This window comes from Hetaerina americana, unplaced genomic scaffold (genome assembly GCF_022747635.1).
Source record: "Hetaerina americana unplaced genomic scaffold, ioHetAmer1.1.p SCAF_981, whole genome shotgun sequence".
NCBI classification, from domain to species: domain Eukaryota; kingdom Metazoa; phylum Arthropoda; class Insecta; order Odonata; family Calopterygidae; genus Hetaerina; species Hetaerina americana.
Window position 1 is genome coordinate 642 of NW_027287629.1, and position 25287 is coordinate 25928.

Sequence of the window (25287 nt, forward strand, 5' to 3'; positions counted from 1 at the left end):
TTCTTTTCCGTTCAATTTTTTTTCATCAAACACACACTCCTTTTACAAGAATTATCTTCGCATAAATTCTGTGGAAAGATTGGTGTTCAAAAACTAAGGTAAAAGAGTGGAACTCACCTATTTCCGCGAGTCGATTCGCGTCGGGTCGTCTTGAATGACGCTCCTTGCCGGGAGCGCGCGCGCGCCATCTCTTCGGGGGGGAGGTAAACAGCTGGAAGGAAGGGGCGTCACACGCCAAAGTTTGAAACGTGATCCGGCGCCTCTCTTCAACAGTTGTCGTCGTCTCCAATGATGGAATACTGAGGAGACAAGACGTTGTTGTTGTTGACGTTGCATTGAAAGCAGAAAAAATAATTGCATTATTTTCACAAAATTGTATTTATTGTTACACTTACACTTTAAAGTGACGACGACTCTCTTCAGATGGGATTTTTTTTCTTCCCAAGTTTCTCTCCTTTTAATAATTCATTCCTTTTAATACTTCGTTGTGCTGCTTCAATTTGGATTACATTACTTTTGCTCCGCTCGCATGGAATAAAATCGCTTCTCTCCGCGAAAATGCAATTTCGCGAATATTTTTCCAGCCGGATCGCCTGAAATTTGCAAGTGCGAAAATAAATAATTTTCGCGGATCAATTTAAGCTTCAATCTGTTCTCATCAGCTTTTAAGTGGACCTTTTTAATGATGGGCCGATCCCGACGGTACTGCAATGCCGGGCCAACCCGCGGCAGGGATGGAGTAAACTCCGGGTACCCCGCCAATGTCCAAAAATCAGATTAATATTCTGGTCCCGCAATGCGGGACGTATCAGATATTAAGCTGATAAGAACAGATACTACACTTTGATCTTAGCCATAAGGCCGAGAAGCGATAAGGGAGCCCTTTTCTGCAATATTTACATGTGTAGGGACGACCCCGGAGCACTTGGGGCGGAGGGCGCAGGATTGGCGTAGGCGCCGCGGGGTGGCATTGGTCGGGGAGAATTCGCGTAGGGTCCTGCGGGGGTGTTTCCGAAGGCTTCCTTGTTTTCCTGCAGCAAGAAAAGTTTTGGGGGGGCGCGGGGGGCAGGAGGGCCGGAGCAATTGCGTCCCCGGAGTCCGGAGGCGAGACAGTAAATTGCAACGCGGAGTCCTTCGCTAGGTCGTGCCATCTCTGTGAGCGACACACGAGACGTATTGCAAGCTCTCTCCCCGCTTCCCGGGAAAGGTCGGGCGCAATTTTCAAACATTCCGAAAATGGAGGGGGGCATCCAGGGCGGTAATAAAGGGCCCTTTTCGCCAGTATTCAGTGGTCGACAGTTTTTCGAAAAACGGGCTTCCTCTTCACTTCACTTCCTGTGTGGTAGAGATTTAAAATCGTGTGCTGTTCACTTACTTTGCATTAATCGTCATTAGTAAAAATACGCTTTCCTTATAAATAAATAAATACATAAATTAGGGTTTCTTCAAATATAAACAAATTAGGGTTTTCTTCAAATCGGAGAATAGGAATCGAAAAGGCTGTAAAAAAGTGGCGCTTTCAATTGCACAAGATGGAAAACCAGATTTCTCCATTGTTTATATTTTCCATTTTCTCGAAAAATATCGCGAAAATGGGCATCGATTTCCGCGAAATTCGCAAAAAATTTCTGAAAATTTTTTTGCAAACATTTTTCCAATTTTTCCCGAGTGCTCGCGATCGGTCGTTTCCTCCGATGTATTGAGTTTCTTTTCCGTTCAATTTTTTTTCATCAAACACACACTCCTTTTACAAGAATTATCTTCGCATAAATTCTGTGGAAAGATTGGTGTTCAAAAACTAAGGTAAAAGAGTGGAACTCACCTATTTCCGCGAGTCGATTCGCGTCGGGTCGTCTTGAATGACGCTCCTTGCCGGGAGCGCGCGCGCGCCATCTCTTCGGGGGGGAGGTAAACAGCTGGAAGGAAGGGGCGTCACACGCCAAAGTTTGAAACGTGATCCGGCGCCTCTCTTCAACAGTTGTCGTCGTCTCCAATGATGGAATACTGAGGAGACAAGACGTTGTTGTTGTTGACGTTGCATTGAAAGCAGAAAAAATAATTGCATTATTTTCACAAAATTGTATTTATTGTTACACTTACACTTTAAAGTGACGACGACTCTCTTCAGATGGGATTTTTTTTCTTCCCAAGTTTCTCTCCTTTTAATAATTCATTCCTTTTAATACTTCGTTGTGCTGCTTCAATTTGGATTACATTACTTTTGCTCCGCTCGCATGGAATAAAATCGCTTCTCTCCGCGAAAATGCAATTTCGCGAATATTTTTCCAGCCGGATCGCCTGAAATTTGCAAGTGCGAAAATAAATAATTTTCGCGGATCAATTTAAGCTTCAATCTGTTCTCATCAGCTTTTAAGTGGACCTTTTTAATGATGGGCCGATCCCGACGGTACTGCAATGCCGGGCCAACCCGCGGCAGGGATGGAGTAAACTCCGGGTACCCCGCCAATGTCCAAAAATCAGATTAATATTCTGGTCCCGCAATGCGGGACGTATCAGATATTAAGCTGATAAGAACAGATACTACACTTTGATCTTAGCCATAAGGCCGAGAAGCGATAAGGGAGCCCTTTTCTGCAATATTTACATGTGTAGGGACGACCCCGGAGCACTTGGGGCGGAGGGCGCAGGATTGGCGTAGGCGCCGCGGGGTGGCATTGGTCGGGGAGAATTCGCGTAGGGTCCTGCGGGGGTGTTTCCGAAGGCTTCCTTGTTTTCCTGCAGCAAGAAAAGTTTTGGGGGGGCGCGGGGGGCAGGAGGGCCGGAGCAATTGCGTCCCCGGAGTCCGGAGGCGAGACAGTAAATTGCAACGCGGAGTCCTTCGCTAGGTCGTGCCATCTCTGTGAGCGACACACGAGACGTATTGCAAGCTCTCTCCCCGCTTCCCGGGAAAGGTCGGGCGCAATTTTCAAACATTCCGAAAATGGAGGGGGGCATCCAGGGCGGTAATAAAGGGCCCTTTTCGCCAGTATTCAGTGGTCGACAGTTTTTCGAAAAACGGGCTTCCTCTTCACTTCACTTCCTGTGTGGTAGAGATTTAAAATCGTGTGCTGTTCACTTACTTTGCATTAATCGTCATTAGTAAAAATACGCTTTCCTTATAAATAAATAAATACATAAATTAGGGTTTCTTCAAATATAAACAAATTAGGGTTTTCTTCAAATCGGAGAATAGGAATCGAAAAGGCTGTAAAAAAGTGGCGCTTTCAATTGCACAAGATGGAAAACCAGATTTCTCCATTGTTTATATTTTCCATTTTCTCGAAAAATATCGCGAAAATGGGCATCGATTTCCGCGAAATTCGCAAAAAATTTCTGAAAATTTTTTTGCAAACATTTTTCCAATTTTTCCCGAGTGCTCGCGATCGGTCGTTTCCTCCGATGTATTGAGTTTCTTTTCCGTTCAATTTTTTTTCATCAAACACACACTCCTTTTACAAGAATTATCTTCGCATAAATTCTGTGGAAAGATTGGTGTTCAAAAACTAAGGTAAAAGAGTGGAACTCACCTATTTCCGCGAGTCGATTCGCGTCGGGTCGTCTTGAATGACGCTCCTTGCCGGGAGCGCGCGCGCGCCATCTCTTCGGGGGGGAGGTAAACAGCTGGAAGGAAGGGGCGTCACACGCCAAAGTTTGAAACGTGATCCGGCGCCTCTCTTCAACAGTTGTCGTCGTCTCCAATGATGGAATACTGAGGAGACAAGACGTTGTTGTTGTTGACGTTGCATTGAAAGCAGAAAAAATAATTGCATTATTTTCACAAAATTGTATTTATTGTTACACTTACACTTTAAAGTGACGACGACTCTCTTCAGATGGGATTTTTTTTCTTCCCAAGTTTCTCTCCTTTTAATAATTCATTCCTTTTAATACTTCGTTGTGCTGCTTCAATTTGGATTACATTACTTTTGCTCCGCTCGCATGGAATAAAATCGCTTCTCTCCGCGAAAATGCAATTTCGCGAATATTTTTCCAGCCGGATCGCCTGAAATTTGCAAGTGCGAAAATAAATAATTTTCGCGGATCAATTTAAGCTTCAATCTGTTCTCATCAGCTTTTAAGTGGACCTTTTTAATGATGGGCCGATCCCGACGGTACTGCAATGCCGGGCCAACCCGCGGCAGGGATGGAGTAAACTCCGGGTACCCCGCCAATGTCCAAAAATCAGATTAATATTCTGGTCCCGCAATGCGGGACGTATCAGATATTAAGCTGATAAGAACAGATACTACACTTTGATCTTAGCCATAAGGCCGAGAAGCGATAAGGGAGCCCTTTTCTGCAATATTTACATGTGTAGGGACGACCCCGGAGCACTTGGGGCGGAGGGCGCAGGATTGGCGTAGGCGCCGCGGGGTGGCATTGGTCGGGGAGAATTCGCGTAGGGTCCTGCGGGGGTGTTTCCGAAGGCTTCCTTGTTTTCCTGCAGCAAGAAAAGTTTTGGGGGGGCGCGGGGGGCAGGAGGGCCGGAGCAATTGCGTCCCCGGAGTCCGGAGGCGAGACAGTAAATTGCAACGCGGAGTCCTTCGCTAGGTCGTGCCATCTCTGTGAGCGACACACGAGACGTATTGCAAGCTCTCTCCCCGCTTCCCGGGAAAGGTCGGGCGCAATTTTCAAACATTCCGAAAATGGAGGGGGGCATCCAGGGCGGTAATAAAGGGCCCTTTTCGCCAGTATTCAGTGGTCGACAGTTTTTCGAAAAACGGGCTTCCTCTTCACTTCACTTCCTGTGTGGTAGAGATTTAAAATCGTGTGCTGTTCACTTACTTTGCATTAATCGTCATTAGTAAAAATACGCTTTCCTTATAAATAAATAAATACATAAATTAGGGTTTCTTCAAATATAAACAAATTAGGGTTTTCTTCAAATCGGAGAATAGGAATCGAAAAGGCTGTAAAAAAGTGGCGCTTTCAATTGCACAAGATGGAAAACCAGATTTCTCCATTGTTTATATTTTCCATTTTCTCGAAAAATATCGCGAAAATGGGCATCGATTTCCGCGAAATTCGCAAAAAATTTCTGAAAATTTTTTTGCAAACATTTTTCCAATTTTTCCCGAGTGCTCGCGATCGGTCGTTTCCTCCGATGTATTGAGTTTCTTTTCCGTTCAATTTTTTTTCATCAAACACACACTCCTTTTACAAGAATTATCTTCGCATAAATTCTGTGGAAAGATTGGTGTTCAAAAACTAAGGTAAAAGAGTGGAACTCACCTATTTCCGCGAGTCGATTCGCGTCGGGTCGTCTTGAATGACGCTCCTTGCCGGGAGCGCGCGCGCGCCATCTCTTCGGGGGGGAGGTAAACAGCTGGAAGGAAGGGGCGTCACACGCCAAAGTTTGAAACGTGATCCGGCGCCTCTCTTCAACAGTTGTCGTCGTCTCCAATGATGGAATACTGAGGAGACAAGACGTTGTTGTTGTTGACGTTGCATTGAAAGCAGAAAAAATAATTGCATTATTTTCACAAAATTGTATTTATTGTTACACTTACACTTTAAAGTGACGACGACTCTCTTCAGATGGGATTTTTTTTCTTCCCAAGTTTCTCTCCTTTTAATAATTCATTCCTTTTAATACTTCGTTGTGCTGCTTCAATTTGGATTACATTACTTTTGCTCCGCTCGCATGGAATAAAATCGCTTCTCTCCGCGAAAATGCAATTTCGCGAATATTTTTCCAGCCGGATCGCCTGAAATTTGCAAGTGCGAAAATAAATAATTTTCGCGGATCAATTTAAGCTTCAATCTGTTCTCATCAGCTTTTAAGTGGACCTTTTTAATGATGGGCCGATCCCGACGGTACTGCAATGCCGGGCCAACCCGCGGCAGGGATGGAGTAAACTCCGGGTACCCCGCCAATGTCCAAAAATCAGATTAATATTCTGGTCCCGCAATGCGGGACGTATCAGATATTAAGCTGATAAGAACAGATACTACACTTTGATCTTAGCCATAAGGCCGAGAAGCGATAAGGGAGCCCTTTTCTGCAATATTTACATGTGTAGGGACGACCCCGGAGCACTTGGGGCGGAGGGCGCAGGATTGGCGTAGGCGCCGCGGGGTGGCATTGGTCGGGGAGAATTCGCGTAGGGTCCTGCGGGGGTGTTTCCGAAGGCTTCCTTGTTTTCCTGCAGCAAGAAAAGTTTTGGGGGGGCGCGGGGGGCAGGAGGGCCGGAGCAATTGCGTCCCCGGAGTCCGGAGGCGAGACAGTAAATTGCAACGCGGAGTCCTTCGCTAGGTCGTGCCATCTCTGTGAGCGACACACGAGACGTATTGCAAGCTCTCTCCCCGCTTCCCGGGAAAGGTCGGGCGCAATTTTCAAACATTCCGAAAATGGAGGGGGGCATCCAGGGCGGTAATAAAGGGCCCTTTTCGCCAGTATTCAGTGGTCGACAGTTTTTCGAAAAACGGGCTTCCTCTTCACTTCACTTCCTGTGTGGTAGAGATTTAAAATCGTGTGCTGTTCACTTACTTTGCATTAATCGTCATTAGTAAAAATACGCTTTCCTTATAAATAAATAAATACATAAATTAGGGTTTCTTCAAATATAAACAAATTAGGGTTTTCTTCAAATCGGAGAATAGGAATCGAAAAGGCTGTAAAAAAGTGGCGCTTTCAATTGCACAAGATGGAAAACCAGATTTCTCCATTGTTTATATTTTCCATTTTCTCGAAAAATATCGCGAAAATGGGCATCGATTTCCGCGAAATTCGCAAAAAATTTCTGAAAATTTTTTTGCAAACATTTTTCCAATTTTTCCCGAGTGCTCGCGATCGGTCGTTTCCTCCGATGTATTGAGTTTCTTTTCCGTTCAATTTTTTTTCATCAAACACACACTCCTTTTACAAGAATTATCTTCGCATAAATTCTGTGGAAAGATTGGTGTTCAAAAACTAAGGTAAAAGAGTGGAACTCACCTATTTCCGCGAGTCGATTCGCGTCGGGTCGTCTTGAATGACGCTCCTTGCCGGGAGCGCGCGCGCGCCATCTCTTCGGGGGGGAGGTAAACAGCTGGAAGGAAGGGGCGTCACACGCCAAAGTTTGAAACGTGATCCGGCGCCTCTCTTCAACAGTTGTCGTCGTCTCCAATGATGGAATACTGAGGAGACAAGACGTTGTTGTTGTTGACGTTGCATTGAAAGCAGAAAAAATAATTGCATTATTTTCACAAAATTGTATTTATTGTTACACTTACACTTTAAAGTGACGACGACTCTCTTCAGATGGGATTTTTTTTCTTCCCAAGTTTCTCTCCTTTTAATAATTCATTCCTTTTAATACTTCGTTGTGCTGCTTCAATTTGGATTACATTACTTTTGCTCCGCTCGCATGGAATAAAATCGCTTCTCTCCGCGAAAATGCAATTTCGCGAATATTTTTCCAGCCGGATCGCCTGAAATTTGCAAGTGCGAAAATAAATAATTTTCGCGGATCAATTTAAGCTTCAATCTGTTCTCATCAGCTTTTAAGTGGACCTTTTTAATGATGGGCCGATCCCGACGGTACTGCAATGCCGGGCCAACCCGCGGCAGGGATGGAGTAAACTCCGGGTACCCCGCCAATGTCCAAAAATCAGATTAATATTCTGGTCCCGCAATGCGGGACGTATCAGATATTAAGCTGATAAGAACAGATACTACACTTTGATCTTAGCCATAAGGCCGAGAAGCGATAAGGGAGCCCTTTTCTGCAATATTTACATGTGTAGGGACGACCCCGGAGCACTTGGGGCGGAGGGCGCAGGATTGGCGTAGGCGCCGCGGGGTGGCATTGGTCGGGGAGAATTCGCGTAGGGTCCTGCGGGGGTGTTTCCGAAGGCTTCCTTGTTTTCCTGCAGCAAGAAAAGTTTTGGGGGGGCGCGGGGGGCAGGAGGGCCGGAGCAATTGCGTCCCCGGAGTCCGGAGGCGAGACAGTAAATTGCAACGCGGAGTCCTTCGCTAGGTCGTGCCATCTCTGTGAGCGACACACGAGACGTATTGCAAGCTCTCTCCCCGCTTCCCGGGAAAGGTCGGGCGCAATTTTCAAACATTCCGAAAATGGAGGGGGGCATCCAGGGCGGTAATAAAGGGCCCTTTTCGCCAGTATTCAGTGGTCGACAGTTTTTCGAAAAACGGGCTTCCTCTTCACTTCACTTCCTGTGTGGTAGAGATTTAAAATCGTGTGCTGTTCACTTACTTTGCATTAATCGTCATTAGTAAAAATACGCTTTCCTTATAAATAAATAAATACATAAATTAGGGTTTCTTCAAATATAAACAAATTAGGGTTTTCTTCAAATCGGAGAATAGGAATCGAAAAGGCTGTAAAAAAGTGGCGCTTTCAATTGCACAAGATGGAAAACCAGATTTCTCCATTGTTTATATTTTCCATTTTCTCGAAAAATATCGCGAAAATGGGCATCGATTTCCGCGAAATTCGCAAAAAATTTCTGAAAATTTTTTTGCAAACATTTTTCCAATTTTTCCCGAGTGCTCGCGATCGGTCGTTTCCTCCGATGTATTGAGTTTCTTTTCCGTTCAATTTTTTTTCATCAAACACACACTCCTTTTACAAGAATTATCTTCGCATAAATTCTGTGGAAAGATTGGTGTTCAAAAACTAAGGTAAAAGAGTGGAACTCACCTATTTCCGCGAGTCGATTCGCGTCGGGTCGTCTTGAATGACGCTCCTTGCCGGGAGCGCGCGCGCGCCATCTCTTCGGGGGGGAGGTAAACAGCTGGAAGGAAGGGGCGTCACACGCCAAAGTTTGAAACGTGATCCGGCGCCTCTCTTCAACAGTTGTCGTCGTCTCCAATGATGGAATACTGAGGAGACAAGACGTTGTTGTTGTTGACGTTGCATTGAAAGCAGAAAAAATAATTGCATTATTTTCACAAAATTGTATTTATTGTTACACTTACACTTTAAAGTGACGACGACTCTCTTCAGATGGGATTTTTTTTCTTCCCAAGTTTCTCTCCTTTTAATAATTCATTCCTTTTAATACTTCGTTGTGCTGCTTCAATTTGGATTACATTACTTTTGCTCCGCTCGCATGGAATAAAATCGCTTCTCTCCGCGAAAATGCAATTTCGCGAATATTTTTCCAGCCGGATCGCCTGAAATTTGCAAGTGCGAAAATAAATAATTTTCGCGGATCAATTTAAGCTTCAATCTGTTCTCATCAGCTTTTAAGTGGACCTTTTTAATGATGGGCCGATCCCGACGGTACTGCAATGCCGGGCCAACCCGCGGCAGGGATGGAGTAAACTCCGGGTACCCCGCCAATGTCCAAAAATCAGATTAATATTCTGGTCCCGCAATGCGGGACGTATCAGATATTAAGCTGATAAGAACAGATACTACACTTTGATCTTAGCCATAAGGCCGAGAAGCGATAAGGGAGCCCTTTTCTGCAATATTTACATGTGTAGGGACGACCCCGGAGCACTTGGGGCGGAGGGCGCAGGATTGGCGTAGGCGCCGCGGGGTGGCATTGGTCGGGGAGAATTCGCGTAGGGTCCTGCGGGGGTGTTTCCGAAGGCTTCCTTGTTTTCCTGCAGCAAGAAAAGTTTTGGGGGGGCGCGGGGGGCAGGAGGGCCGGAGCAATTGCGTCCCCGGAGTCCGGAGGCGAGACAGTAAATTGCAACGCGGAGTCCTTCGCTAGGTCGTGCCATCTCTGTGAGCGACACACGAGACGTATTGCAAGCTCTCTCCCCGCTTCCCGGGAAAGGTCGGGCGCAATTTTCAAACATTCCGAAAATGGAGGGGGGCATCCAGGGCGGTAATAAAGGGCCCTTTTCGCCAGTATTCAGTGGTCGACAGTTTTTCGAAAAACGGGCTTCCTCTTCACTTCACTTCCTGTGTGGTAGAGATTTAAAATCGTGTGCTGTTCACTTACTTTGCATTAATCGTCATTAGTAAAAATACGCTTTCCTTATAAATAAATAAATACATAAATTAGGGTTTCTTCAAATATAAACAAATTAGGGTTTTCTTCAAATCGGAGAATAGGAATCGAAAAGGCTGTAAAAAAGTGGCGCTTTCAATTGCACAAGATGGAAAACCAGATTTCTCCATTGTTTATATTTTCCATTTTCTCGAAAAATATCGCGAAAATGGGCATCGATTTCCGCGAAATTCGCAAAAAATTTCTGAAAATTTTTTTGCAAACATTTTTCCAATTTTTCCCGAGTGCTCGCGATCGGTCGTTTCCTCCGATGTATTGAGTTTCTTTTCCGTTCAATTTTTTTTCATCAAACACACACTCCTTTTACAAGAATTATCTTCGCATAAATTCTGTGGAAAGATTGGTGTTCAAAAACTAAGGTAAAAGAGTGGAACTCACCTATTTCCGCGAGTCGATTCGCGTCGGGTCGTCTTGAATGACGCTCCTTGCCGGGAGCGCGCGCGCGCCATCTCTTCGGGGGGGAGGTAAACAGCTGGAAGGAAGGGGCGTCACACGCCAAAGTTTGAAACGTGATCCGGCGCCTCTCTTCAACAGTTGTCGTCGTCTCCAATGATGGAATACTGAGGAGACAAGACGTTGTTGTTGTTGACGTTGCATTGAAAGCAGAAAAAATAATTGCATTATTTTCACAAAATTGTATTTATTGTTACACTTACACTTTAAAGTGACGACGACTCTCTTCAGATGGGATTTTTTTTCTTCCCAAGTTTCTCTCCTTTTAATAATTCATTCCTTTTAATACTTCGTTGTGCTGCTTCAATTTGGATTACATTACTTTTGCTCCGCTCGCATGGAATAAAATCGCTTCTCTCCGCGAAAATGCAATTTCGCGAATATTTTTCCAGCCGGATCGCCTGAAATTTGCAAGTGCGAAAATAAATAATTTTCGCGGATCAATTTAAGCTTCAATCTGTTCTCATCAGCTTTTAAGTGGACCTTTTTAATGATGGGCCGATCCCGACGGTACTGCAATGCCGGGCCAACCCGCGGCAGGGATGGAGTAAACTCCGGGTACCCCGCCAATGTCCAAAAATCAGATTAATATTCTGGTCCCGCAATGCGGGACGTATCAGATATTAAGCTGATAAGAACAGATACTACACTTTGATCTTAGCCATAAGGCCGAGAAGCGATAAGGGAGCCCTTTTCTGCAATATTTACATGTGTAGGGACGACCCCGGAGCACTTGGGGCGGAGGGCGCAGGATTGGCGTAGGCGCCGCGGGGTGGCATTGGTCGGGGAGAATTCGCGTAGGGTCCTGCGGGGGTGTTTCCGAAGGCTTCCTTGTTTTCCTGCAGCAAGAAAAGTTTTGGGGGGGCGCGGGGGGCAGGAGGGCCGGAGCAATTGCGTCCCCGGAGTCCGGAGGCGAGACAGTAAATTGCAACGCGGAGTCCTTCGCTAGGTCGTGCCATCTCTGTGAGCGACACACGAGACGTATTGCAAGCTCTCTCCCCGCTTCCCGGGAAAGGTCGGGCGCAATTTTCAAACATTCCGAAAATGGAGGGGGGCATCCAGGGCGGTAATAAAGGGCCCTTTTCGCCAGTATTCAGTGGTCGACAGTTTTTCGAAAAACGGGCTTCCTCTTCACTTCACTTCCTGTGTGGTAGAGATTTAAAATCGTGTGCTGTTCACTTACTTTGCATTAATCGTCATTAGTAAAAATACGCTTTCCTTATAAATAAATAAATACATAAATTAGGGTTTCTTCAAATATAAACAAATTAGGGTTTTCTTCAAATCGGAGAATAGGAATCGAAAAGGCTGTAAAAAAGTGGCGCTTTCAATTGCACAAGATGGAAAACCAGATTTCTCCATTGTTTATATTTTCCATTTTCTCGAAAAATATCGCGAAAATGGGCATCGATTTCCGCGAAATTCGCAAAAAATTTCTGAAAATTTTTTTGCAAACATTTTTCCAATTTTTCCCGAGTGCTCGCGATCGGTCGTTTCCTCCGATGTATTGAGTTTCTTTTCCGTTCAATTTTTTTTCATCAAACACACACTCCTTTTACAAGAATTATCTTCGCATAAATTCTGTGGAAAGATTGGTGTTCAAAAACTAAGGTAAAAGAGTGGAACTCACCTATTTCCGCGAGTCGATTCGCGTCGGGTCGTCTTGAATGACGCTCCTTGCCGGGAGCGCGCGCGCGCCATCTCTTCGGGGGGGAGGTAAACAGCTGGAAGGAAGGGGCGTCACACGCCAAAGTTTGAAACGTGATCCGGCGCCTCTCTTCAACAGTTGTCGTCGTCTCCAATGATGGAATACTGAGGAGACAAGACGTTGTTGTTGTTGACGTTGCATTGAAAGCAGAAAAAATAATTGCATTATTTTCACAAAATTGTATTTATTGTTACACTTACACTTTAAAGTGACGACGACTCTCTTCAGATGGGATTTTTTTTCTTCCCAAGTTTCTCTCCTTTTAATAATTCATTCCTTTTAATACTTCGTTGTGCTGCTTCAATTTGGATTACATTACTTTTGCTCCGCTCGCATGGAATAAAATCGCTTCTCTCCGCGAAAATGCAATTTCGCGAATATTTTTCCAGCCGGATCGCCTGAAATTTGCAAGTGCGAAAATAAATAATTTTCGCGGATCAATTTAAGCTTCAATCTGTTCTCATCAGCTTTTAAGTGGACCTTTTTAATGATGGGCCGATCCCGACGGTACTGCAATGCCGGGCCAACCCGCGGCAGGGATGGAGTAAACTCCGGGTACCCCGCCAATGTCCAAAAATCAGATTAATATTCTGGTCCCGCAATGCGGGACGTATCAGATATTAAGCTGATAAGAACAGATTTAAAATGTTTATTTGAAAATTCTTTCATACAGAGTTTTAAGCAACTTATAATTAATATATAATTTATACATGACCGGCTCCCTCCAAATGAGGGAGCCGGGGAACAAGTCTTTTTGCCCCTTTATTTTGGGGAAATATTATAATAATATAGGCTTCTCGCACGAGTGTTTTTTTTTATAAAATGTTTTATATGTTTAAGTCTCTCACGGGGAGGGTTTACACTTTTGGGGGGGGCCGTTTATACACCACGGCGTGGCCATTCATACACTATGGCTCATAGAGTAAATAAAAGAGAAAGGGGACAGAGAAAGGTTTTACAATGAAGAAGTATGGAAAGAGGGAGGAAATGATTTTACACGACTTCACTTTTGTCCTTTCCTTTTCAGCCTCCGGAGCCGTCTTCATACTGTCTATGTCCCGTGATGTGTTCGACGTAGCAGTCCCGGGTCCAGCGGATGACGTCGCTGACCATCAGTCGCCGCATGGTGGTGCAGAATCGTCGAGGTAGGCCCAGGGACTTCAGGACGGGGTCGTTCTGCGAGTCCCACGTCCCCAGGCTTCCCACGACGATGGCGGCGACCGATGACCGGTATCCCTGCTGGCGGATGGTCTCTGCCAGGGCGGCGTACTTCTCCTCCTTCGCGGTCCTGGCTGCCAGCAGAGCTCCCTCGTTGTTCTCGAACGGTACTGCTACGTCGATCAATGTCACAGTCTTGTCGGCCTGGTTAGTTATAACCAGGTCTGGTCTAAGAGTCGAGTCAGTGCCAGGTACTTGTTTGTTGACTCTGATTTCATCGTCACCTTTTCCCCGGCGTCCAATCAGAGCCCTGTGTAGTCGGTCTTGGACAGCATTATGTCTATGCTGCCACGTCCTTGAGTGCATCGTGCAGTGATTAACGACGTGGGGCAGGGTCTCCTCCGCGTAGCCACATCGCCGACACCGCTTGTCCCCGTTGGTTTCCCAACGGCGACAGGCATTGAGCGGGAGCAGATCGAGCCGAGCCCTAAAGATGAACCTCCAATCACAAAACCTGGTGTATCTCCCTCCTGCCAGGAAGTGATTGGAGGCTTCAGATTTCGCCGAGGCACGAATGACTTTCCCTTGATCGGGCTTGGCGCTTACCTTGTTCAGGTAGTAGCGCCGCACCGCGATCTTCAGGGCACCCGTCAGTTGCCTTACGGCCTTCGGAGGAACCCTGATGAAGGGGGGGCGGTCTTCAGCCCCGTCATTCATGTCCCGGAACGAAATCTGCATCTCCCTTAGCTCGTCCGACCATCTCCAGCTCAAGCCTATGCGCGCGGCGATACGGCGTGACGCGGAGCGAACCTGCGTGAAGAGGGAACTGAAGTCGCCGCTTTCCCTTCCAAAGTCATCCCGCAGACTACCACTAAGGTACTCTGCGAGATCACCGGTGGTTGGCGGTCTCCTCAGCTTCCTCCGCACTACCTCCTTCAGGCGACCCCAGGCGAGCACTCTCACGTTGGGGTCACGGGAATGGAGGAGTCGATATCCCTGCACGATGGTCAATATGTCAGTCAAGTCGGAAAGAGGGAGAAGACCTGCGCCGCCGTGTTGATGGCCAATGAAGACCATCTCAGGCGATGCCCTTTTGGGCAAATGGAGCCAGCCCTTTGCGCAGGCCTTCAGCCTCTTGTCGATGTCGGTCAAGTTTTTCTTTTTAACATTACCAGCCCGCAAGATGAATTCCAGCCTGGGCAGAAGGAAGATGTTGGTCGCGGCGATCTTCTGCCACGGGGCGAGGAGTGACTCGTCGATCTTCTTGACGTCCTCGCCCAAGCGCACCAGGTCCTCCTCGGGGGTCTGGTCCACGTGGAACCCGAACGGGACCCCGAGGTACCGGTACGCTTCGCCGTCCTTCAGGCTGGAAATGGCCGCCCCCTGGATGGTGAGTTGGGACGGCTGCACGGGCTGGTTTGCTGCAAAGTTGAGGTCCAGCGTTGCGCACTTGCTTGGCTTGAACTGTAGACCTGCAGCGGTCGCCTCTTCTCCCGCGATGTTCAGCAGGCGCTGCAGGTGCTCCTGGTCCCGGGCCACCAGCACCAAGTCGTCCGCGTAGGCCAGGATGGCGATGTTTTGCCCCTGGACGACGACTCCGGACTTGCCTGCCTCACCAGCGACCGCCCGTATCACCGGCTCCATTCCCAAGTTGAAAATGGTCGGTGATAACGGGCACCCCTGCTTGACACCGGCGCAGATGTCGATGACGCCGGTGTCGCCGCTGGTCGTCTTCACGACCGTGGAGCCCTTCTGCAACTCCTCCACGGTCCTCCTCATCTCCTCAGGCAAGTCCATCCTCCTCAGGGTGTTCTGGAGGTGTTGGTGCGGGATGGACCCGAACGCGTTCCGTAGGTCAAGCCAAGCCAGTGCGATTCGGGAACGTCTGCGTCTCATTTCGTCAACAGCTGCCTGAAGGGTGAAATTGTGCTCGTGGCACCCCTCGAACTCCCGGAAGCCCTTTTGAGCCGGGTGCATCTTCTTCCCGCTGACCGCCCAAGATAGTATGCGGTCAGCAAGCACCCCGGCGTACAGCTTGGCGATGGTGTTGCCAAGCGCTATGGGCCTCCAGTTGCCGATGTCCTGGCGGTCCCCCCCTTTGTGCAGGAGGACAGTCCGAGAGGTCTTCCACGCGGCCGGTGTCCTGGCCTCCTTCAGGCATCTGTTGAAGATAAAAGAGAGAATTCGTCCATGTCTATCGACCGCCCTCAGGTCGCCGTAGGTGAGGCCATCGGGGCCCGGGGCGGTGTTCTTGGTTCTAGACATGCGTCTCGTCACTTCCTCAGGAGTGATCCTTTCGAGGAGCAGTTTCTTCTCGGTCTCCGTCGTGCGACGGTAGACCGAGTCGTCACCCTCGTCCTCCAAGCCCCCCATCCCGACATTCCCGTAGACTTGGCGGAAATGCTTTTCCACCTCCTCCGCGGGAATGTCGCAATAGGGTGACTTATCGGACAGGATGCTCTCCACTGCCCTCCTGGGATGACTCCTGAAGAGTTTCTGTATGTCCGACGCCTTTTTCGCGTCGTAGTCAGCTACTTGTCTGCGTCTTGGTGGTTGTCTGTGCACGACGTTTCGTGGCCGAGGAGCTTCCCCTCCGTCCGCAGGTTTCGCCTCCCTCTTCCTCTCCGCCTGGGTGGTGGCCACCAGATCCTGCACCACGACCTCGAACTCCTCCCATGACTGGCCGGATGTGCTGGCCAGTCGGTCGAGCCACAGCTTCTCCTTCTGCTGTATCGGTGGCTCGACCTGTCGTGGTGCTCCTTCTGCTGCGTCTGGAGCTGGCGGCGGCGATGTTGCTGCGTCCACAGGCGGCGGTGACCCGGTGTCGTTAAGGTCACCGACTTCAGGAGGCTGCCCCGGCGCCAGGTCTTCGGCCGGAGCGTCTGCTGCTGCGTCTGGATCGGAGGGTTGCGCCTCGGTCACGTTGGGCGGCGTCGTGCATCTAACTGTCTCCTCGATTGCCTCCTGAAGGGGGGCAATCAAGGGGGGAGGTCTCTTGTGGGTCACCATGTGGTTCGCAAGCCCGCGACGGGTAGCGCATGCGAAATCGCATGCCCCGCACCGATGCGAGAGTGCAACACGTCCGTCCGCAGCCTTACGTATCCCCCCTTTGAGGCAGGGATGAGTGGACGGCTTGCGGCCGATAGTCCCACCGCAGATGGAGCAGGCGTTCACCGACGTGAGTCGGTGGCCGTGCTGCTCCATCAGGTGCCGGACGAGACTTCTCCGCATCGCCGTCCACTCCGTAGCGCGGAAGGACATGCTGCATCCCACCTCGGTGCAGGTTAACGTGTCCGCCACGGGAAAGTAAACCACAAGTTGATTGTCGATTCTCCTGGCCGACACCGCGGTGCCGGTCAGGAGAAGCGCCGGGACCCTGTCAGTCGTTTGGGGGGCGGGGGCAGTCGGGGGAATCGGGGGGGGAGAATCCAGCGCCGGACGTCTGGACGAAGAAGAATCCGGAGGCGTCGTGAAGTCGTCGAGGGAGAGAGGGGAAGAAGAACGGGACTTGGGGGGAGAATAGGTGACGTCCGAGAGCGGGGAGAAGGTCTCAAGGGAAGGCTTTCGGACGCCGGATGGAGAAGAAGAAGAAGAAGAAACGGGGGAGCCATAGTGTATGATTTTCCGCGGGCGACGCGTCCTACGCGCCGAAGCGCTTTCGGACGCGCCGTCCGGTGGTGTATGGGGAGGGGAGGAGTCGGGCTCTGACGCCTCGACTTTCCTCCTCCGCGGAGTGCGAGAGGAGGAGGGGGGGGCGGAGGAACTAGCACGCGATGGTGCTTTTCTAACGGCCCCCGCCCCCCCGTTTTTACGGGGAGGACGTGGGGGCATGGGAGGGCGTTAAGTCATGGCACAAACGGGGCCTGGCGGACGATATTCCACGGCCTGAAGGACCGTGGTACGTTGTTTTGAAAATTGTCCTTTTAAGGACACAAAAAAATTCAAAAGATATAAATGCTGAAGGCCAAGGGGGGCGACGGAGGGCTTTTCCGCGGTCTGAGGGACTGCGGAACGAAAATTTTCAAAAATACAAATTTAAATTAAGCGCGTGGCGTCCACCTGAATGAAGTCCAGGCGGCCGCCGAGGGATGGCGCTGAAGGCGCTCAACCCGCTTCTCGGCCCGTATGGGTGGGATCGGGAGGAAATTTGAATTTACCGGGGTTTTGAAATGACGGTTTTGTGGAAGATGAAGTCTTCCACAAATACCGGACGGGGGGGAGGGGGTCAATCGAACCGATCGGGCGTGAAGCGCGCCGAACGGTCGCTTGACCGGCGTCGCGGCCGAAAAGGAAACCGCGCGCCGTTCAAATCACCCGCTCTGCGCCGATCCGTACGGGATCGACGGAGGGTGCTCCCGGGGGCCCTGAGGGGGTCCGGGGGCCTCGGTGCTCAAGCTACCGGTCCGGAGGGGACCTGGCAGTGCACCGGGGGCCGGGGAACGTCCGGTGCTCAGCCTACCGGTCCTGAAGGGACCCGGCGGTGCACCGGGGGCGGGGGCCTGCGCCGGGCCTTAGGGGCCCGGCGTCGAGCCCGGGGAGGTTATCACCCCAAGTGGGCGTGGGGAACGGTCCGTGAGCGACCGGGGAGCCCTGAGGGGGCGGTGGGTCCCACGGTCCGCCTTGAAGAGGCAATGGACCGTGGGGCCATCGGGGGTCGAAAGAGGGGCTACTGGGCAGAGCAGGCGCCTAGTGTCCTGTTGCCCCTTCCCTCTGGGAGTGTCCCGGGGGGCTTACCGTTGGTCGGGGCCCGTCCGGGATTCCTCAGAGAGGCTAGAAAGGTCCAAAAGCGGTAGATCTGTTCATTTAAAAATTTGAATTTGGCGGGCGAAAAAGAAGAAAGTTAAGGGGATTAAGCTGATAAGAACAGATACTACACTTTGATCTTAGCCATAAGGCCGAGAAGCGATAAGGGAGCCCTTTTCTGCAATATTTACATGTGTAGGGACGACCCCGGAGCACTTGGGGCGGAGGGCGCAGGATTGGCGTAGGCGCCGCGGGGTGGCATTGGTCGGGGAGAATTCGCGTAGGGTCCTGCGGGGGTGTTTCCGAAGGCTTCCTTGTTTTCCTGCAGCAAGAAAAGTTTTGGGGGGGCGCGGGGGGCAGGAGGGCCGGAGCAATTGCGTCCCCGGAGTCCGGAGGCGAGACAGTAAATTGCAACGCGGAGTCCTTCGCTAGGTCGTGCCATCTCTGTGAGCGACACACGAGACGTATTGCAAGCTCTCTCCCCGCTTCCCGGGAAAGGTCGGGCGCAATTTTCAAACATTCCGAAAATGGAGGGGGGCATCCAGGGCGGTAATAAAGGGCCCTTTTCGCCAGTATTCAGTGGTCGACAGTTTTTCGAAAAACGGGCTTCCTCTTCACTTCACTTCCTGTGTGGTAGAGATTTAAAATCGTGTGCTGTTCACTTACTTTGCATTAATCGTCATTAGTAAAAATACGCTTTCCTTATAAATAAATAAATACATAAATTAGGGTTTCTTCAAATATAAACAAATTAGGGTTTTCTTCAAATCGGAGAATAGGAATCGAAAAGGCTGTAAAAAAGTGGCGCTTTCAATTGCACAAGATGGAAAACCAGATTTCTCCATTGTTTATATTTTCCATTTTCTCGAAAAATATCGCGAAAATGGGCATCGATTTCCGCGAAATTCGCAAAAAATTTCTGAAAATTTTTTTGCAAACATTTTTCCAATTTTTCCCGAGTGCTCGCGATCGGTCGTTTCCTCCGATGTATTGAGTTTCTTTTCCGTTCAATTTTTTTTCATCAAACACACACTCCTTTTACAAGAATTATCTTCGCATAAATTCTGTGGAAAGATTGGTGTTCAAAAACTAAGGTAAAAGAGTGGAACTCACCTATTTCCGCGAGTCGATTCGCGTCGGGTCGTCTTGAATGACGCTCCTTGCCGGGAGCGCGCGCGCGCCATCTCTTCGGGGGGGAGGTAAACAGCTGGAAGGAAGGGGCGTCACACGCCAAAGTTTGAAACGTGATCCGGCGCCTCTCTTCAACAGTTGTCGTCGTCTCCAATGATGGAATACTGAGGAGACAAGACGTTGTTGTTGTTGACGTTGCATTGAAAGCAGAAAAAATAATTGCATTATTTTCACAAAATTGTATTTATTGTTACACTTACACTTTAAAGTGACGACGACTCTCTTCAGATGGGATTTTTTTTCTTCCCAAGTTTCTCTCCTTTTAATAATTCATTCCTTTTAATACTTCGTTGTGCTGCTTCAATTTGGATTACATTACTTTTGCTCCGCTCGCATGGAATAAAATCGCTTCTCTCCGCGAAAATGCAATTTCGCGAATATTTTTCCAGCCGGATCGCCTGAAATTTGCAAGTGCGAAAATAAATAATTTTCGCGGATCAATTTAAGCTTCAATCTGTTCTCATCAGCTTTTAAGTGGACCTTTTTAATGATGGGCCGATCCCGACGGTACTGCAATGCCGGGCCAACCCGCGGCAGGGATGGAGTAAACTCCGGGTACCCCGCCAATGTCCAAAAATCAGATTAATATTCTGGTCCCGCAATGCGGGACGTATCAGATATTAAGCTGATAAGAACAGATTTAAAATGTTTATTTGAAAATTCTTTCATACAGAGTTTTAAGCAACTTATAATTAATATATAATTTATACATGACCGGCTCCCTCCAAATGAGGGAGCCGGGGAACAAGTCTTTTTGCCCCTTTATTTTGGGGAAATATTATAATAATATAGGCTTCTCGCACGAGTGTTTTTTTTTATAAAATGTTTTATATGTTTAAGTCTCTCACGGGGAGGGTTTACACTTTTGGGGGGGGCCGTTTATACACCACGGCGTGGCCATTCATACACTATGGCTCATAGAGTAAATAAAAGAGAAAGGGGACAGAGAAAGGTTTTACAATGAAGAAGTATGGAAAGAGGGAGGAAATGATTTTACACGACTTCACTTTTGTCCTTTCCTTTTCAGCCTCCGGAGCCGTCTTCATACTGTCTATGTCCCGTGATGTGTTCGACGTAGCAGTCCCGGGTCCAGCGGATGACGTCGCTGACCATCAGTCGCCGCATGGTGGTGCAGAATCGTCGAGGTAGGCCCAGGGACTTCAGGACGGGGTCGTTCTGCGAGTCCCACGTCCCCAGGCTTCCCACGACGATGGCGGCGACCGATGACCGGTATCCCTGCTGGCGGATGGTCTCTGCCAGGGCGGCGTACTTCTCCTCCTTCGCGGTCCTGGCTGCCAGCAGAGCTCCCTCGTTGTTCTCGAACGGTACTGCTACGTCGATCAATGTCACAGTCTTGTCGGCCTGGTTAGTTATAACCAGGTCTGGTCTAAGAGTCGAGTCAGTGCCAGGTACTTGTTTGTTGACTCTGATTTCATCGTCACCTTTTCCCCGGCGTCCAATCAGAGCCCTGTGTAGTCGGTCTTGGACAGCATTATGTCTATGCTGCCACGTCCTTGAGTGCATCGTGCAGTGATTAACGACGTGGGGCAGGGTCTCCTCCGCGTAGCCACATCGCCGACACCGCTTGTCCCCGTTGGTTTCCCAACGGCGACAGGCATTGAGCGGGAGCAGATCGAGCCGAGCCCTAAAGATGAACCTCCAATCACAAAACCTGGTGTATCTCCCTCCTGCCAGGAAGTGATTGGAGGCTTCAGATTTCGCCGAGGCACGAATGACTTTCCCTTGATCGGGCTTGGCGCTTACCTTGTTCAGGTAGTAGCGCCGCACCGCGATCTTCAGGGCACCCGTCAGTTGCCTTACGGCCTTCGGAGGAACCCTGATGAAGGGGGGGCGGTCTTCAGCCCCGTCATTCATGTCCCGGAACGAAATCTGCATCTCCCTTAGCTCGTCCGACCATCTCCAGCTCAAGCCTATGCGCGCGGCGATACGGCGTGACGCGGAGCGAACCTGCGTGAAGAGGGAACTGAAGTCGCCGCTTTCCCTTCCAAAGTCATCCCGCAGACTACCACTAAGGTACTCTGCGAGATCACCGGTGGTTGGCGGTCTCCTCAGCTTCCTCCGCACTACCTCCTTCAGGCGACCCCAGGCGAGCACTCTCACGTTGGGGTCACGGGAATGGAGGAGTCGATATCCCTGCACGATGGTCAATATGTCAGTCAAGTCGGAAAGAGGGAGAAGACCTGCGCCGCCGTGTTGATGGCCAATGAAGACCATCTCAGGCGATGCCCTTTTGGGCAAATGGAGCCAGCCCTTTGCGCAGGCCTTCAGCCTCTTGTCGATGTCGGTCAAGTTTTTCTTTTTAACATTACCAGCCCGCAAGATGAATTCCAGCCTGGGCAGAAGGAAGATGTTGGTCGCGGCGATCTTCTGCCACGGGGCGAGGAGTGACTCGTCGATCTTCTTGACGTCCTCGCCCAAGCGCACCAGGTCCTCCTCGGGGGTCTGGTCCACGTGGAACCCGAACGGGACCCCGAGGTACCGGTACGCTTCGCCGTCCTTCAGGCTGGAAATGGCCGCCCCCTGGATGGTGAGTTGGGACGGCTGCACGGGCTGGTTTGCTGCAAAGTTGAGGTCCAGCGTTGCGCACTTGCTTGGCTTGAACTGTAGACCTGCAGCGGTCGCCTCTTCTCCCGCGATGTTCAGCAGGCGCTGCAGGTGCTCCTGGTCCCGGGCCACCAGCACCAAGTCGTCCGCGTAGGCCAGGATGGCGATGTTTTGCCCCTGGACGACGACTCCGGACTTGCCTGCCTCACCAGCGACCGCCCGTATCACCGGCTCCATTCCCAAGTTGAAAATGGTCGGTGATAACGGGCACCCCTGCTTGACACCGGCGCAGATGTCGATGACGCCGGTGTCGCCGCTGGTCGTCTTCACGACCGTGGAGCCCTTCTGCAACTCCTCCACGGTCCTCCTCATCTCCTCAGGCAAGTCCATCCTCCTCAGGGTGTTCTGGAGGTGTTGGTGCGGGATGGACCCGAACGCGTTCCGTAGGTCAAGCCAAGCCAGTGCGATTCGGGAACGTCTGCGTCTCATTTCGTCAACAGCTGCCTGAAGGGTGAAATTGTGCTCGTGGCACCCCTCGAACTCCCGGAAGCCCTTTTGAGCCGGGTGCATCTTCTTCCCGCTGACCGCCCAAGATAGTATGCGGTCAGCAAGCACCCCGGCGTACAGCTTGGCGATGGTGTTGCCAAGCGCTATGGGCCTCCAGTTGCCGATGTCCTGGCGGTCCCCCCCTTTGTGCAGGAGGACAGTCCGAGAGGTCTTCCACGCGGCCGGTGTCCTGGCCTCCTTCAGGCATCTGTTGAAGATAAAAGAGAGAATTCGTCCATGTCTATCGACCGCCCTCAGGTCGCCGTAGGTGAGGCCATCGGGGCCCGGGGCGGTGTTCTTGGTTCTAGACATGCGTCTCGTCACTTCCTCAGGAGTGATCCTTTCGAGGAGCAGTTTCTTCTCGGTCTCCGTCGTGCGACGGTAGACCGAGTCGTCACCCTCGTCCTCCAAGCCCCCCATCCCGACATTCCCGTAGACTTGGCGGAAATGCTTTTCCACCTCCTCCGCGGGAATGTCGCAATAGGGTGACTTATCGGACAGGATGCTCTCCACTGCCCTCCTGGGATGACTCCTGAAGAGTTTCTGTATGTCCGACGCCTTTTTCGCGTCGTAGTCAGCTACTTGTCTGCGTCTTGGTGGTTGTCTGTGCACGACGTTTCGTGGCCGAGGAGCTTCCCCTCCGTCCGCAGGTTTCGCCTCCCTCTTCCTCTCCGCCTGGGTGGTGGCCACCAGATCCTGCACCACGACCTCGAACTCCTCCCATGACTGGCCGGATGTGCTGGCCAGTCGGTCGAGCCACAGCTTCTCCTTCTGCTGTATCGGTGGCTCGACCTGTCGTGGTGCTCCTTCTGCTGCGTCTGGAGCTGGCGGCGGCGATGTTGCTGCGTCCACAGGCGGCGGTGACCCGGTGTCGTTAAGGTCACCGACTTCAGGAGGCTGCCCCGGCGCCAGGTCTTCGGCCGGAGCGTCTGCTGCTGCGTCTGGATCGGAGGGTTGCGCCTCGGTCACGTTGGGCGGCGTCGTGCATCTAACTGTCTCCTCGATTGCCTCCTGAAGGGGGGCAATCAAGGGGGGAGGTCTCTTGTGGGTCACCATGTGGTTCGCAAGCCCGCGACGGGTAGCGCATGCGAAATCGCATGCCCCGCACCGATGCGAGAGTGCAACACGTCCGTCCGCAGCCTTACGTATCCCCCCTTTGAGGCAGGGATGAGTGGACGGCTTGCGGCCGATAGTCCCACCGCAGATGGAGCAGGCGTTCACCGACGTGAGTCGGTGGCCGTGCTGCTCCATCAGGTGCCGGACGAGACTTCTCCGCATCGCCGTCCACTCCGTAGCGCGGAAGGACATGCTGCATCCCACCTCGGTGCAGGTTAACGTGTCCGCCACGGGAAAGTAAACCACAAGTTGATTGTCGATTCTCCTGGCCGACACCGCGGTGCCGGTCAGGAGAAGCGCCGGGACCCTGTCAGTCGTTTGGGGGGCGGGGGCAGTCGGGGGAATCGGGGGGGGAGAATCCAGCGCCGGACGTCTGGACGAAGAAGAATCCGGAGGCGTCGTGAAGTCGTCGAGGGAGAGAGGGGAAGAAGAACGGGACTTGGGGGGAGAATAGGTGACGTCCGAGAGCGGGGAGAAGGTCTCAAGGGAAGGCTTTCGGACGCCGGATGGAGAAGAAGAAGAAGAAGAAACGGGGGAGCCATAGTGTATGATTTTCCGCGGGCGACGCGTCCTACGCGCCGAAGCGCTTTCGGACGCGCCGTCCGGTGGTGTATGGGGAGGGGAGGAGTCGGGCTCTGACGCCTCGACTTTCCTCCTCCGCGGAGTGCGAGAGGAGGAGGGGGGGGCGGAGGAACTAGCACGCGATGGTGCTTTTCTAACGGCCCCCGCCCCCCCGTTTTTACGGGGAGGACGTGGGGGCATGGGAGGGCGTTAAGTCATGGCACAAACGGGGCCTGGCGGACGATATTCCACGGCCTGAAGGACCGTGGTACGTTGTTTTGAAAATTGTCCTTTTAAGGACACAAAAAAATTCAAAAGATATAAATGCTGAAGGCCAAGGGGGGCGACGGAGGGCTTTTCCGCGGTCTGAGGGACTGCGGAACGAAAATTTTCAAAAATACAAATTTAAATTAAGCGCGTGGCGTCCACCTGAATGAAGTCCAGGCGGCCGCCGAGGGATGGCGCTGAAGGCGCTCAACCCGCTTCTCGGCCCGTATGGGTGGGATCGGGAGGAAATTTGAATTTACCGGGGTTTTGAAATGACGGTTTTGTGGAAGATGAAGTCTTCCACAAATACCGGACGGGGGGGAGGGGGTCAATCGAACCGATCGGGCGTGAAGCGCGCCGAACGGTCGCTTGACCGGCGTCGCGGCCGAAAAGGAAACCGCGCGCCGTTCAAATCACCCGCTCTGCGCCGATCCGTACGGGATCGACGGAGGGTGCTCCCGGGGGCCCTGAGGGGGTCCGGGGGCCTCGGTGCTCAAGCTACCGGTCCGGAGGGGACCTGGCAGTGCACCGGGGGCCGGGGAACGTCCGGTGCTCAGCCTACCGGTCCTGAAGGGACCCGGCGGTGCACCGGGGGCGGGGGCCTGCGCCGGGCCTTAGGGGCCCGGCGTCGAGCCCGGGGAGGTTATCACCCCAAGTGGGCGTGGGGAACGGTCCGTGAGCGACCGGGGAGCCCTGAGGGGGCGGTGGGTCCCACGGTCCGCCTTGAAGAGGCAATGGACCGTGGGGCCATCGGGGGTCGAAAGAGGGGCTACTGGGCAGAGCAGGCGCCTAGTGTCCTGTTGCCCCTTCCCTCTGGGAGTGTCCCGGGGGGCTTACCGTTGGTCGGGGCCCGTCCGGGATTCCTCAGAGAGGCTAGAAAGGTCCAAAAGCGGTAGATCTGTTCATTTAAAAATTTGAATTTGGCGGGCGAAAAAGAAGAAAGTTAAGGGGATTAAGCTGATAAGAACAGATACTACACTTTGATCTTAGCCATAAGGCCGAGAAGCGAT

General features: G+C 51.1%; 9 non-coding genes and 2 pseudogenes across 9 annotated transcripts; all 11 read right to left on the minus strand.

The window, feature by feature from the left end:
* Window positions 1-680: 680 nt before the first annotated feature.
* LOC139699929 (U2 spliceosomal RNA) lies at window positions 681-873 on the minus strand. The gene has a single exon (XR_011703633.1). It is a non-coding gene; the product is annotated as a U2 spliceosomal RNA (small nuclear RNA).
* A 1512-nt stretch (window positions 874-2385) lies between these two features.
* LOC139699941 (U2 spliceosomal RNA) lies at window positions 2386-2578 on the minus strand. Its single transcript, XR_011703642.1, has one exon. It is a non-coding gene; the product is annotated as a U2 spliceosomal RNA (small nuclear RNA).
* Window positions 2579-4090: 1512 nt separating this feature from the next.
* LOC139699944 (U2 spliceosomal RNA) lies at window positions 4091-4283 on the minus strand. The gene has a single exon (XR_011703643.1). It is a non-coding gene; the product is annotated as a U2 spliceosomal RNA (small nuclear RNA).
* Window positions 4284-5795: 1512 nt separating this feature from the next.
* Window positions 5796-5988, minus strand: LOC139699945 (U2 spliceosomal RNA). Its single transcript, XR_011703644.1, has one exon. It is a non-coding gene; the product is annotated as a U2 spliceosomal RNA (small nuclear RNA).
* A 1512-nt stretch (window positions 5989-7500) lies between these two features.
* Window positions 7501-7693, minus strand: LOC139699946 (U2 spliceosomal RNA). The gene has a single exon (XR_011703645.1). It is a non-coding gene; the product is annotated as a U2 spliceosomal RNA (small nuclear RNA).
* Window positions 7694-9205: 1512 nt separating this feature from the next.
* Window positions 9206-9398, minus strand: LOC139699930 (U2 spliceosomal RNA). Its single transcript, XR_011703634.1, has one exon. It is a non-coding gene; the product is annotated as a U2 spliceosomal RNA (small nuclear RNA).
* Window positions 9399-10910: 1512 nt separating this feature from the next.
* Window positions 10911-11103, minus strand: LOC139699932 (U2 spliceosomal RNA). The gene has a single exon (XR_011703635.1). It is a non-coding gene; the product is annotated as a U2 spliceosomal RNA (small nuclear RNA).
* A 1512-nt stretch (window positions 11104-12615) lies between these two features.
* Window positions 12616-12809, minus strand: LOC139699936 (U2 spliceosomal RNA). The gene has a single exon (XR_011703639.1). It is a non-coding gene; the product is annotated as a U2 spliceosomal RNA (small nuclear RNA).
* Window positions 12810-18061: 5252 nt separating this feature from the next.
* On the minus strand, window positions 18062-18195 carry LOC139699942 (U2 spliceosomal RNA; annotated as a pseudogene).
* Window positions 18196-19707: 1512 nt separating this feature from the next.
* On the minus strand, window positions 19708-19901 carry LOC139699937 (U2 spliceosomal RNA). Its single transcript, XR_011703640.1, has one exon. It is a non-coding gene; the product is annotated as a U2 spliceosomal RNA (small nuclear RNA).
* Window positions 19902-25153: 5252 nt separating this feature from the next.
* LOC139699943 (U2 spliceosomal RNA) lies at window positions 25154-25287 on the minus strand (annotated as a pseudogene).